Here is an 11,978-nt window from a genome sequence, read left to right on the forward strand (position 1 = left end):
GATGATGGCTGATCCTCAGACAGCCAGGAAGGAAAAAGCTTAACTCATATTTTCTGCCTCTGAACTTTTGCTGTTCCTTGTGACAGCCTCAAAAAGCTGTAAATTTAAACCTTTAATAATTATTTATAGTTACAGACACACACTGATAAGATTAAAGAAAAGAAAACTTTCTCCATTCATCTTTAAGGCTGTATCCCATTACGGGGCAACCCTGCCTGTAGGGCACTATGAATTAATATACAAATTTTATAAATATTGCAATTATATTGTGAATGGTACAAGTATCTTGCATTCCATTATGGGGAGGAGAAGTATTATTTCTTATATGCAAATATTTAAAATAAATTGAAATTTTTATAATCTTGGTTTGGCTTTTCTTCATTTTTATAACTGGAGCTTCCAAAGTGGAGTGACCTGGGTTTCTCTCGACCTTCCAGAAGCCCCAGTCTTTGCCAAGGTACCAGGATTGGAAGAAACTGAGTGCCAGAACTCCCTTTGGAGGACTAAAATGTAACTAGGCCCTCTTGTGGGATGCCCCATGATGACACAACTGACTTAAACAACAAACATTTATTCCTCAACATTCTGGAGGCTGGGAAGTCCAAGATCAGGGTGCCAGCAGATTGTGCTTGGTGACAGCCCACTTCCTGGTTCATAGCGGACTGTCTTCTTACTGTATTCTCACGTGGCCAAAGGGGCAAAGGAGCTCTCTGGGGCCTCCTTATCAGGGCACTAATCCTGTTCATGAGGGCTCTGCCCTTATAACCTAGCCACCTCTCAAATGTCCTACCTTCTAATGCCATCACATTGGGGGTTAGGATTTCAACAAATGAATTTTTGAGGGATATAGACGTTCAGTCTATACACAAACCTTTCAAAACTTCCTTCTCTTAAATCTCCTTCTCCACCTTTTCCCCTTTGGTGTTCTCTTTGTCCCACTGTAGACACAAGCTGGTTTTGGCAAACCTCCTGCATGTGTACGTGGTTTTATAAAAAGCCCTTAACTTTCTGTGTCATCTTTCCCCAGAATGGAATGATTTTTATGTAATGCTTGGCAAAGAAGCTAATTCATAAAGTTTTCAGCAGAAAACAGGTGGCTGGAAAGGATGATTGCATATACAGTGTTCCAAAGCTTTTTACAACGTCCCCCTGGTGAGCAACAGCAGGAAAGGAGCCAGCTAGCAGGTGAGGTAATTTAACAGACATTCACAACGGGCTTGAAAAATATCTCACACCTCTAGTTGTGGGGGAAATCACTGCAATAGAGGGAAGAACAAATGACTGTCAGAAAACACCTCAGAGGGCAGGTGGTTAGCTCACTTGGGAGAGCTCCATGTTGTTAACACAAGGTCAAGGGTTCGGGTCCCCGTACTGGCCAGTCATCCCTCCCTGTTGCCCCACACCCCAGAAGTCTCAGAGAACATGGAATTCTTCAAATGACTTATTGCAGATGAATAAAACATCTTAAGGATCTTCTCCCACATCCCACTCCTGTCCTTTCCCCAAGTGCTGACCATGTATAAATGGTCTCTTCAGACACAGTTTGAAGTATACTCCGACAGAGAGGCACAGAAGAGCCTGATATAGTCACCGCGACCAGGCAGAGCAGAGCAGCACCTCTCCCACCTCGATGTGCTCAGCTAGCACCTGGGCCTCTGGATCAAATGCAGATTCCACGGTAGTAGGTCCCAAGTCAGGACTGAGATTCTGCATCCCCAATAAACTCCCTATGATGCTGATGCTACTGTCTGTGGACCCCATTTTGAGAAAGAAGAGAGTAGAGCACTTATTTTGGAAAAAGGTACAAATGCTTACACAGATGGGAAAACAGTGAGTGGTAGAGCAGAGAAGTGCTCTGACTTGCCCAAGTTGCAAACAACAATACTGGTTGTTTAACAGCGAGGCCGGGGGCTGGCACTCCTGGTTCCTGCGCCAGTGTTCAGGATCCCCTTATGCTGCTTCCCTCATTCCAAGTAGAAAGAGCAGAAGCTGGACTGTAACTTCCCCATCGGATGATTAAAGGATTTGACCCAATGGGAAAGATCCTCTCTTCTTGCTGCATCCTACCTAAATCTACCTAATGAGCCATTACACTCCTTTAAAACAACCATGCGACACTGAGTAGAGACAACCCCCATGCAATAAGCCAGAAACAAAGGCCAGCACCCTCTAACTCAAGGCTGGCATCTCTGAAAGCTTGCACTTTGAGGACCTCTCCTTGCAGCTCAGGCTGGTTGTTCAATGTCCTGACCACCTCTGCCTCAACCTTACAGCTATTTACCTGTTTCCTGGTTTTGCTGGAAAAAAAAAGAACCCTCATGTACTGGACTTTCTCAATCTGCCTTTGAACTCTTGTTCCCCGAGAATAAGGCATCTTAAAGATGAAAATGCTGTATATGCAGTAGGACATGGGAGAAAACCGAACCATGTTTCAGCTCCAATAGCCCCATTAAAAAAAAAACCTCAAACACAATAAACCAAAAAACCAGCAACTGTGAAAAAACTAGAATGCCTAGATAAGCTTGAGGATTTGGAGGCAGTTTATTTTCAGGAGGCTTTCGAAAGCTTGCAGCTAAAAGCAAACTCTGTTTTTACAGCAGTCTCAGCAACAGAAAGCAAATGTATCTCTCATCCTCCCCATGGAAATAAAAATAAGAAGCCGGTGCTGTTCTGCAGGGACTGGCCACCAAATGTGCTTTCGTCATCTTTAGGGAATAAAGGCAGGCTTTCTCAGGCTTTGGGGGACTTTTCTCATTTAAAAAGCTTTAGAAGCAGTTGAGTCTTTGAAGTCTTTCTCAGCTCTGACAGGACACCAAAAGCCAAACTTCCCAAACTCAGATTGCTCCCTGTGCCTGGAAAGAGGAGTAAAATCCAGCTTTGTGGTAACAGAGTGAGACCAGGAGGCACATCACTGAGTCGCTGTTTGGGGTGAAATCAGCCTTCAGGTTACTTTCCCCAGACACTTTATTTACCAACAAGGCTGAGCACCCACATTGGTAGGACCTTGGCACTCACATTGGTGGGAACCTGACCCAATAAAAGTCAAAAATCTGAGCTGGGAAAGGCGTGGGCTCTGATGAGAGAAGCTAATGGGCCAGTCACATCTCCTGTTTGACCCAGGGCCGCACCGAGCATGACCATGACAATCAGTAATGTTGGGCCCATCTGCCAGAGGTGGCTGTAGGGGTGGTGGGTCCTCAGTGGCTGTATGCCCACCTCCTGCTACCTCACCTTATACCAAGATTTGCCTTGGCAGCAGCTCAGTACTCCAGGCCATGTCTGCGTGTCAGGGGCATCTTAAGGGACCCCATCTTCTGCTTTCTGGCTCACCTGTAATAATCAATACCTATTAAATATTCAGCATCTGAACTGAATCCTTATAGCACTCAAGACTTCTTTCTCCCCCAAACAACACAACAAAAAAACCACATCCAGAGGAAGCAGACCTCGCCATAATAGCTCATCACAGATACGTATGACTAACGTTTGTCTTAGCCCATTAGGCTTTTTGTCCCTCCTCCAAATAGCTGTCTGAATGGTCATATTTTTGAAAGCAGTGGAGAGTAGGGAAGTATCTTATTCTCTCCCATCGCCTTCTAAGAGAGACATTATAAATGAAGAGGCATGGTAAAGAGGAAGGGCTTAGAAGTCAGATCGATGTGGGTCCACATTCCAGTACTGCCACTTACTTCCTAACCTTGCTGTCTGCACTTTGGTTTCCCTAACTGTAAAATGGGAATAAAAATTCAAACCACATAGGATTTATTGTGAGGATTCAGATAAATGCATATAAAGAGGAACACAAAATATAAAGGAACAGAAAACACTCAAGCCTCCTGTGCACTGAAAATAGACCATGTTATTTCAGTCACATAGAAGTGTCTTGGATGCAGAACGTAGGGGCACGGGTACTCAGGCATTGTTTCTGTCGCCTCTGGGATGAAAGGTGACAATGAGATGACAGTTTCATAGTCAAATTCCCTACCTAAGAGCTCAGAGCAGGAGATGAACAATATGCTGGGGTCCCCGGGGCCTCCAGGGAATGAGGCTGTCAAGAGAGTGTCATGAATCAATCTGGAACCTAGACAATGACGTCTCCTACTCCACAGTGTAAGAAGAATGGAGCAATTAGGCTGCCCCAGCCCAGGTGGCTTACAGAGCCACTGCTGGCCTTTGGGGACCTGAGGGTGCCGGGAAGGTGGATTTAACCATCCGTGATAAGACTGGAGGTGGCCAGCTCCGGGGCATAAACAGTCCCTAGCTTCCGTCTTGCTTTGCTTCCCCCTGCTTGTGTGGCCCTTGGTGAATACCACTGGATGCAATGCTTTCTGCATCTTGACAGAGCTCCACCTCCCACCTTTGCTGCAAGAGTGCTTCTCCATCACCTGTTGTGTTGACACAGTGACATTCCCATTCTGTGGGTGGGAAGACTGAGGCTGGCAGGGGAATTCGCTCACCAGGCACTGTGCCAAACTAATGTATGACTCAGTTTTTCTCTGTTAAGTCCAGTTTTAAAAAATGCCTAACAGATGTGGTTGACATCTGTACAAGTTTACACACCTGGATTTCATTCTACTCTCAAAAATGGCCCTTCCTGAACTTGGTTGCTTTAGCTGAAATCCTTCTTTCTTTTATGAAAAGAAGTCCCATTTCTCAGTGACAAAATTGTGTCTAGCTACTTTTTCTCTTCCCAGGTGGTGAGGTTTTGTGTATCATTTCTTTTCCTTCTGTATTAGATAAGTAAGAATAATGAATTGATCTGCTGCCTCACTAACTTGATGAGGATAAATGGAGCAGCAGGCTTTAATCAAATGCAGCACTGGCAAAAAAAAAAAAAAAAAAAAAGAGAGAAAGAAAGGCTGGGAGGTCATTAGAAATTCCACATAAGATACATCAAGATTGATACCGTTTTGTGAGGCCACAGATGATTCCTATAAGAAAGACAGAACTAATAATGACAACATCACTGAATTGTAAGGGACCTTTAAATTCTACCTCCCTTCATTGTGTGAATCTCTGTCAAGGGTTTGCCTGGCATTTTCTTGAATGATTCCTGTCATGGGGAACTCACTACCCATTCATTTTGTCTTTGGAAAGCTTTGCTCTGACTGTTAAAAATTCTTATTTATACTTAGGTGAAATCTGAATCCTTGAAGAGTCTGCCATTGGGACAGTTCTAATCTCTGTGGCCATGCTGACTGGAGGTAATTCCTCTTATCTGTGAAAACTCTTCTGCTATTAGAAGACAACCATGATGATCACTGAGTCTCCTACAGGCCAAACATCCCAGTTCCCTTAGCTGTTCTTTCACCTTCTGGTTACTTCCCTCTGATGAGGCTGCAGTTTTCCTGTGATCTTCATCAAGTGCAGGGGATATCTGTCATGTTCGTGGCTACACATCACTTTTCTGTGTTTGTACAAATCCCACAGTCCATGGCCTGTCTCCCTAACGCGGCAGTGGGAACTGAAACTGCCAGCCTCCCCTGTCAGTGACCTGGGTTCCGCCAGTCAGATGCACCCCGTCAAACTTTGATTCTGAAGGGAACAAAGGGTGCAAGTGAGAGCTTCCGTTAGAGAGCGCAAGTGGAGGCAGAGGCATTGGGCTTTCCTCCCGGGGTGGCTCGAGTTTCTGATGCAGGGACAGCATTGGTGCTTGCAGCGGCAACACTCACTCAAGTCAGGTTCCTGGTAACTGCAGAACTGCCACTATTAATTCCTTACTATTTGATGGCAGCAGTGGTAGCAATGACTTTTATCAGGCAAGTTCTGTGTCATGGTTTGTAAGTTATTCATAAAGGCTGTGCCTTTAATGGTTTCTCTAGCCCTCTAAACAATTGTACAAATCCTCTAATATCTTTGAGTAAGTCTCCTTTATTCTTAAAGAAGCCAGAGTTGCTTGCTGCCAGGAACTTTGACTCACACAGGCCCTAAACTGAGTGTATAACTCCAGCAGAGAGCACTTCAGGACACAGAGGAGAACCATGACCTCCCTCGTTCTAGCTGTCATGCTTCTTTTAATCTAGCCCATGGCTAAATTAATTCTTCTAAGCAACCACATCACACAACTGACTTACATTAAACTCACTGATTAAGTGAAACCCTCACATTTTAGGAATAGGGAATCACCCCCTGGCCCAAGGAATGTCTAGAAAAACAGACTTTATGTACTTTCTTATTAGTTGTTGAACAGAAAACAGTATCTGAGCTTTCCCCCCTCCTCAAACAATATTTAATGTATGAGAGCAATTTCTTTGAAGTGCTGAAAGTGCAGTCAGTCCCTTGACAAGGAAAGAAAATAATGAGTAATTATGGATACAACCGTGCCACTTTTTCTTCTTCCCACCCGCTCATTCCCCATGGCATGCAACCGACAAGTCTCAAGGTCACCCAGCCGCCACTTTGAACCTCATGCTTGTCTTTTTCCACTATCAGTGTGTTGAAGGGACAGCTGTCTTTGATTTTGATTCTTCGCTTCTTTTTTTGGCAGCTGGCTGGTACAGGGATCGAGCCCTGGACCTTGGTGTTACCAGCACCACACTCTAACCACCTGAGCAACTGGCCAGCCTGATTCTTCCCTTCTTGATCCTCCCGAGTGTCTCTCCCACTCCCAGGAGGCCTCAGTGAGGGCAGAAAGAAGCCTCATAACACAGTTTAAACAAGAATATTCGCCTTTCCTTCTACCACCAACCCTGAAAGAAAAAGGACAAATAAAAAGAAGGGAGGTTGGGTGCTTAGTGCAATAGCACTGAGGTGGGTCCCTGATGTATGTTAGGGCATCAGTAAATACCTGTGAAATGAATAATTTTGATTTAGAACAATGGAAGACCAGGAAAAAGTGAGGGTAGAATGAAGTTATGAGTGAGTAATTCTGTAGGCTTGATTCACTGTTTGAACCCTCCACCTAGGAAAATATAATTTCAAATGATTTTCTCAGATGCATTGCTAATATGTCTTTACTGCCTGGGTCAGAAAGAAAGCTCATAATAACCCTCAAGGTTGAGATTCCAGAAAGGCAGGTGACAGGACAAAGGTCACAGGTTGATCTGGCAGCAGAAGGGTTAGAGATGAATCTCTGACTTCCATACTCTATATCTCTGCTACTCAAAGTGTGGCCTCTGGACTGATAGCAGCTTTACCTGGACATCTGTTGGAAATACTGAATCAGAACCTGCATTTTAACAAGATCTGCAGGGGTCTGCACATAGTAAGTTTGAGGAGCGCTGCCCTACATCATCAGGGAGATGTCTGGAAATCAGTCAATTGTAGAAGGACCTTACTGCAGAGCTGGAAGACCATTTAGCCCAGGTGGGAGTGTGGCCCTCAGAGATGCATAATTAACCCAGAATTATGGGACTAACGTCAGGGAAGTCTTACCTCAATGCTGCAGCTCCTTCCTTTTGACATACGCTGCAGGACAAAGAATTCACAGCTAGCTCTCAGGAGACATAATTGTTTTCTGAGAGCAATGACCAGAGAATGAGCCAGAACCAAGCTGTCTTCCTGTCATACCTCCTGACATGCTTGTATATTTGGTTAAAAAGAGACAGGACACAAGGGAATATTACTGAGCAATAAAAAGGAACAAACACTTGACACATGCAGCATCCTTGGATGGATCTAAAGGGTATTATGCTGAGTGAAAAAAGCCAGTCTCCAAAGGACACTTACCATATGGTTCCATTTAGATAACATTCTTGAAATGATGAAACTATAGAGCTGGAAAAGCAATTAGTGGTTGGAAGAAGGGGTAGCACAAGGGAGATCTTTGTGGTGACAGAAGAGTGATCGTGATGGTGGCTGCACAAATCTACATGTGATAAGATGACATAGAACTATACACATGCATTGAACCAATGTCAATTTCCCTGTTTTTGTATTGCACTAGAGTTACATAAGATGTCACCGTTGGGGGAAACTGGGTGGCAGGTACACAGGACCTCTCTGTACTATCTTTGCAACTTCCTGTGAATATATAATTGTTTTGGAATAAAAAGTGAGAAAACCAAAAATACAAAAAGAAGATGGTAGTCATGTGGCTATGATCTAGAGAGATGCATTCTTCATAATAAAATAGCCTTGGAAGCTTGTTCTAAGGCTTCTGTTTGGTTTCCTGCTGGGAGTCTGTTTTACTAAAGGCATTATTGTACACTGAGGTCCCTTTTTTCTAAGTCCTCCTGGATGCAACCCAGGATGTCCTATTACACTAAATGGTGTTACTGCAAGGTTCTAATATACAAATGTAGTAAGGTGAGTGTGACGCATCCCAGTCTAGGCCCATAGGACATCAGCTCAGAAGGAACCTCATTTTGGAATTGAGGAAACAGGTCCAGAATGGAGAAAAGGCCTGGCCGAGGCCACCCAAGTAGCAGCTGGCAGAAACAGGAACATGGTGAGGTCTGGTGCCCAGCACAGAGCCCCTTCATTATACCAACCAGCCTCCTCTCTTTGCAGCTCTTGGTCCCAGAGGTTTGGGATGGCATTAACATTCAGAACTCATCCAAGGTTAACTCTGAAAAGCAACATCCAAGGACTGTATCAATGACATCAGGGCATCTCTTTTAATTGCCTATTCACACAGACAGATTGTCTTTTCATATTCAGAACTAAACTTGGAGATGTGTCCTTTTGCAGGGCACTCATTATCCGACTGCCTCATCAGTAATGGGAACTAACGTGCAATGTGATTGCTGAGTATGAGTTCTATTTTTTTTCTGTGAAGCAGGAAGTTCACAATCTGCTGGGTTATTTTTAAGGAGAGTGAAAAATAGACATCACACCAGTTTCCGCAATGGCCCCGTCCAAAGGCACGTGCTGCTTTATTCAAGGCATTGGCCAGGCTGGAGGAACGGAGGTGATGTGGGTTTCACCAGGGAGATTTCTCAGTGGAGGGATGGGGGAAGAGTGTCCGCACAATCAAGGGACAGCAAAGGATGTATGACTTAGCTGCTGACTTGATGAGGACAGCGGTCCCAGCTTTTTCTGGAGCTGGCATCCAGCAGTTTGTTTCACTGGGGGCTTTGTGACTACCCTTTCCCTCTCCACAGAGCCATGTCCTCAAGCCCTGTGCACTGAGAGTTGGCTCTGGTGAGTCTGGACCTTGCTCGGTCACTTGTGGGGCATTGTACCTTAGACACACACCATGGGCATCTCATGTCATGAGTCATGAATGTGAGTCTCACATTCCTCAGTAGTCAAGGAATATGGAATAGCTAATCCCTGCAACTCTCATATTTAGGAAACATTGTATTTATATAAAAGAAAACTGAGTTGAGCTTGTCTTGCATTGATTTAAACATTTCTTGATTACCGTCTCTGTGCGAAGCACTGTGCTAGGAACTAGAATTGGAAAAGCGCTCAGTTTTGAGGGAATTTCCCCATATCCCTTGGAATAAGTAGAAAAACTGTAGAGAATCACAAACCACCATGGAAATCATCATAGCAGAAAGTTCAAGAAATTGTAGGAGAAGAAATATAATTTCTCCTCAACCTTCATAAGTTCGTAACTGGGACAGACCCCTGTAACGACAGATTAACAGGAGAAAAACAAGCAAGGTTATTAATGCATGCAGTGTGTATCATGCAGGGGAAGCCTCAGTGAAAGTAACTCAAAAGTAGTGGCTGAAAACTCTGGCTTATATAACATCTTCAGTGAAGCACAATGCATTTTTAAGAAGTGACAGGACAAAGGAAAGTGGTGGTTTTAGGCTTCCAGAGGTGGGAAACTGTGGGAAGGTAAATGTATGAGAAGAAACTAATGGATTAAAATTTTTTGGCAGATTCCTCTGAGGCTGTCCCTGAGCTGATCGGGGTTGTCTCCAGTAAAGGAGAATTTATATCCTGTCTTTAGGTAGAAACAGGGGAGGACAGAAAGAGCTCTCCTTCCATTTGCTGCTTATTTGCCTTTAGCTCAAAAATATTTATGTTAAAGAGACATATTTTGGGGTGACATATTCATGCTGGTTTCTTTCAAAAGAAGGGCAAAATCATCAACCTTCCTTTCCTTGTATGAATTGCCAGTTTCTCCTTTCCTTTGCTCAGTCTTAGAAGTTTGGAAATGCCTTTTCTCTGCTAGCAACAGTGTGGGACCCATACAAAATATCTCTTTTAATCCTCCCATCAACCCTATTAACTACCATTAAACCCAATTTTTCAAAAGAGGAAATGAAAACTACATAGAGTAAGTAACTTGTCTAATGTCTCCAAGCTAGTCAGGGGCTGGATCCAGTTGGAAGGGAAGGTTTTTAGGTCTGTGTTGGAGTCTGGAGCTCAGCAATCAGTGCTGCACAGAATTTGCTCAATAAATGTCTCCCTGAATGGAACTCTCAGGTTGAGAAACCTGGGAAACTGACTGAGTCTTGGAAGGCATCTCAGAGACAGCATTAGAAGTAGCAGGATGTGAATACTTCTGCAACCATTCACCTGCGACTCTAGGAGTCAAGTGCAAGGTGGGGCAGGGGTAGAGAGAGGTGAGCACTGAATTCTGAAGACAGAGAACCTAAGACAGGTGAAACAGGAGATTTTCTCAAAGAACCTTCATCCACACAGCCCGCGGTTGGTAAAACACTCTGTGATGAAAGTCTTGATCAGACAATATCCAGTTGGAGTAACGCTTTTTGCCTGGGGCTTTACAGGAAAAAAACAGTCCCAGAAGCCCAGGGGTGGAGAAGCTCTCCGAGCTCCCCCTCCAACCCCATCCTGATGTGGGACTGCACTTTCTTCCGGTTTCTGCTTGGGCTCCTCAGTGATGGGAGCACACACCCTGATCTCCATTTTGGGTGGAGGATTGTCGTTCTTTTGAGGAGAAGGGATGGCATTCACATGTGGTATATATGAGAACGTGGGGGTGGACACAGAAGATGAATCGGGGGAATGGCACCTCATATTTGCCAAGACCCTTTAAGGTGACTACATTTATATCATTCATTGACTGATCTTAGGCTTTCATTATGATTATGATGTTACTACAGAGAGAGAGCAGCACAGGTTAAGAAGGTATGCGGACTGGGGGTGGACACAAGCTGAATTAGGGTCTTCATGTTTATTGGGTGGCTGCCTGTACACACCCCTTCTGGTGTCCCATTGCAAATGCAAGGGTGGAGGAGAGCTTGTGGCAGGCAGGTAGGTTTCCTTCCCCCTTTCCCCACCCCCTCAGATGCTAAGGGGACCTTGTACAGGCTCTGCTGAGGCCTGAATGACAAAGCCACCTGTCAGCCAAGCAAAAGGCCAGCGCAGTAGCATACACTTCATCTTTCTAAAAGAAATAAATCAAATGGCTCACGCGCCCTGAGGCTACACAGAGGGTTATGCACAGTCAACAGTAAATTGACCTTCTGTTCTCCTGGCCTGACTCAGAATTCTGGCCCCTGGCACTTGGTTGCTTTGGCTGCTTCTTAAAGAAGAAGCAGACCTGGATTGCTAAGCCGGGGTGAGCAGTCTTGCTTGGGAAGTGGGTGATGTTAGCTCTTTACTGGGCCTCGCTGGCCCAGGTCTCTTGGCACTGGCTTCTCCTAGGCCCTTGTGGATTAGCCAGGGGTATTCACCTCCACACAGGCCTGGGGTGGGCCCAGGCTGGTCAGGAGTCAGAGCAGACCAATTGGGGACTCAGTATGAGCTTGGTGATGATGACGCCCAAGAAGAGAGCTGCTTGTCCCTGCACGAAGCCCCCGTCCCAGAATGCTGGCACCATCCACTAGCATCAACTCATGATGGCCTGGGTGGGTCACACCATATTGAGACAACTTGTCTTTCTCCATCCCCCCAGCCCCACAAAGCGTCATTAAGGCACACGAGTGACAGCCAGAACTCCATCCTGTGCAGGCAAGTTCACTGCAGTAGGCAACAGGTACCATGTCAGCGGCCCAGGTGGCAGCACCTGCAGTTCCTCTGCCTGATGGGAAGGAAATCCGAGGGCACCACCCAGGAGTGTATGCAGACCCTGGGAACTAGAGCTTGCTCAGCCCCTGCCCACCGCCAGCAAC

Source organism: Cynocephalus volans, chromosome 12 (genome assembly GCF_027409185.1).
Source record: "Cynocephalus volans isolate mCynVol1 chromosome 12, mCynVol1.pri, whole genome shotgun sequence".
Taxonomy (NCBI): domain Eukaryota; kingdom Metazoa; phylum Chordata; class Mammalia; order Dermoptera; family Cynocephalidae; genus Cynocephalus; species Cynocephalus volans.